Source organism: Argentina silus (genome assembly GCF_951799395.1).
Source record: "Argentina silus genome assembly, chromosome: 5".
In the NCBI taxonomy this organism is placed as follows: Eukaryota; Metazoa; Chordata; class Actinopteri; order Argentiniformes; family Argentinidae; genus Argentina; species Argentina silus.
Window position 1 is genome coordinate 19,634,387 of NC_139659.1, and position 3,062 is coordinate 19,637,448.

General features: G+C 42.4%; 1 protein-coding gene across 4 annotated transcripts in view; it reads left to right on the top strand.

The window, feature by feature from the left end:
- Positions 1-1,334: 1,334 nt before the first annotated feature.
- Positions 1,335-3,062, top strand: part of rabgap1 (RAB GTPase activating protein 1) — a 56,147-nt gene continuing 54,419 nt past the window's right edge. For all 4 annotated transcript variants that reach the window (XM_083669382.1, XM_083669383.1, XM_083669384.1 and 1 more), the window contains exon 1: positions 1,335-1,433. The gene's annotated coding sequence lies outside the window, so the exon portion shown is untranslated. The remainder of the gene's footprint in view (positions 1,434-3,062) is intronic.

The following is a 3,062-nucleotide window of genomic DNA, read 5'->3' on the forward strand; positions in this document are numbered from 1 at the left end:
AAAAACAGATAATGAAACTGTGTGTCTCCGTGTTGATTCAATTCAATTAAAAAAATACTTTATACAACAACAACAACAACAATAACAACAACACACTTTGTGAACCTCTGATCACATGAGTGTTTGACATCATGGCTCCACCTGCTGGTCTTTTGAAGTAGTGTGATAAACTACAGAATAATGTCATAATACTGCATATCCTTGTAACCAATTTAGTTAGTATGATAGTTCCTCCACATATTCTCCAGACCAATGACTTTCACAGTGTTATATTTTAAAATGAAAAGAACATTTAGTCAAACTCAAATCAACCAAATAAAGGGACATGGCACCAATCTGTTTGAGGTGTTTTCAACTTAAGTACACACACCACAGATCGTCAGCTTAAATCATTACACTACACTGACAAATGGAATCAAATGAACAAATCTGTTGTAAGTCGCTTTGGATAAAGGCGTCTGCTAAATGGCATAAATGTAAAAATGTAAAATCACACTTCAGTTTTTTGCAATAAATCTATATTCTGTAACTCAAATATCATGACTGTAAAGCAGACAGTTACAGATTTGTACAAAGATAATACCCCAGAGAAGAAGAGGGCATTTTTATCATTCAAATACGGTATAGGCCTACTGGTAAGTATTATTCTGATCATAAAGACAGACAAACACATAGAAGGCTAATCATGCATGGAGAGGTGGATTTGGGGAAGAGAGGGAAATGGTTGCTCTGGTAACATTTCACACTCCTCCTCCTGGAACATGATGAAACAAGTCCTGACAGGAAGATCTAGGGCGTAACATATAACAATGGTGTTGTAAAACTAAAACCTGTAATTTGATTCCGACACAATGCACATTCACCCTCCAATTCCTCATTATGATGAACAAGTTGTTTCATCAGAGTTAGGCCCCATGAATCAGATAGCCACCAGACATACATACTTTTCCTAAGCCTTGTTTGGATACAGAGGCTGTCACCACATGGATCTCCAGATACAGAGGATCAGATGCAATTGGGATTCATCTGCAATGTTTCTGGATGCAAAATGATGTAATCCATATCATTGTTTTGCCATCAATTTGGATATTTCATGGACACTCAGTGTGTCCTCATCAGAAACCAATGTTTAACTAATTCATATAATCTTTTACACATACTGTATAGGCTACTTTTCAGCAGGAATTCTGAATGAAATGGCAATGTAATAATATGTCAATAACATAATCATAAGTCATAACGGTACCCTATCCTCAATCGCCGCCTTCTGGTTGTGGCAGTGCTGTTCCTCGCACAATCAAAGGAGGGGCGTGCGCATGCGCAGTTGCAGTGGGCTTGGGTTGTGTTTACAGCCTGAATACTGTTTCAGATGTAGCAAGCTTGTGCAATGTTATGTCAACCGTTTTTGGAATAAAATACTATTGTGGATACAGGTAAGCTTTTCGACACTTCTATGCGTCTTCTATGGTCAATGATTAAGTGGGTTGCCCTCTCCTCAGAGGACAATTAGTCTATTTGAATGTAGAATTGTCTCGTTAGCTCGCTAGCTAGCTAGCTAGCTAGCTGACTGGACGACCAATAGCACCCAACGTCGTATAAAGGCTTGTTCATCACTATTAGGCCAAGCAAACGTTTTTGCAGAATTTTCAAGTCATGTTTGAAGCTAATTACCAGAGGTCGATAATGCTGTCATTTTCCTACACATACTGTTCTTAGCTAATGTTAGCTATGTCATGAACAAATGAAGCTAACCTTTGCGGCATCAAATCATGCGCCAAGAAGTTGGATTTTGTTGGAGCTGTCAGTTAGCGTCGCTAGCCACATTACCTCGACGACGTTTTAATTGTTAGAATCTTTACCCTAGTAGTCGGTAGGTATCTTAATCTGAGAAAGTCACCTATCTCGCTACCACTTCCAAGAATTGCCAAATAATGTTAGTTTGGTGTTGGTCGGTTTTGCGGACCTTTCATGATCCTACCGTGCCAGCTAGCTACGCACGGGTTAGCTAGCATGGGGGCTGTCACTGTCAGCTTGCATTATACTGAACATGTATCATCCACTGATGTAATTACATAATCTCAGATACTAGATCTCACCTGGCTGTCAACATGACGTGAGACACGGCTTTGGGCAGAGCCTAGCTGGGTACATAGATGGCTGGTTTACCCCCTACTGCCCTGGTGTAACAAACTGTCAGATGTAACATAGCGGTAGATATGACGTGAAAGGAAAGCAGGGGGGGGGTGTGTGTGTGTGTGTGTGTGTGTGTGTGTGTGTGTGTGTGATTGACCATTGACCACCAGGACAACATAGATCTATCCAATGCTCATCCCCGTATCAAAGGGCTAATGCTACTATTTGCGCTCCTGTCGTTTAAAAGGGAGAACTCAGTGATGAATAGCTGTAGTCATGGTAACACAGTACAGGTTTCCCCCCCCCCCCCCCTTCACCTGAAACACCAACACAACTGTTAGTCACACCCTCGCTATTGTGAACGTTATATAAATATTTGTATTGCAGCCTATTCTTTCAGCGGGGGGAAAGTTCTTGTCTTTGAACAGTTGGAGTTGTTGTGGGGAGTGTGTGTGTTAGCCAAGTTTCGAATGCCAGGCAGGATTTCTGTCATTTCCCTTGTGCAACTAGTTTGCTTCACAATAAATGTGTTAATCCACCAGGTACATGACTCAAGCCAAGAGTAGGATGTCTGCAGTGTTTTGACAGGACATTATTGACGGGACGCAGAGGAAAGGCAGGGTAGCGGGAGGAAGTCCATATTTCCAGAGAACTTTCCCAGACTTAGTTGGACCTATTGAACCTGCTGAACTAGCAGGCCAGGCCAGGCCAGGCCAGGCCAGGGCAGGTCAGGTACTGCACTCACCTGGAGAACCTGTCCTGGATGATGGACACCTGTCTTGTTTTGTTTTGTTTTGCAGACACATTGGCCTATGGCTAGTGTACTGAAGCAGCACGCCACTTGGTCTTTCTTGCTGGTGGGTCTTCCAGTAGGTGTGTCACAGGCATGCTGTTGAGGGTAGGCTCCATCCAAAGGGCTGACACTCCTG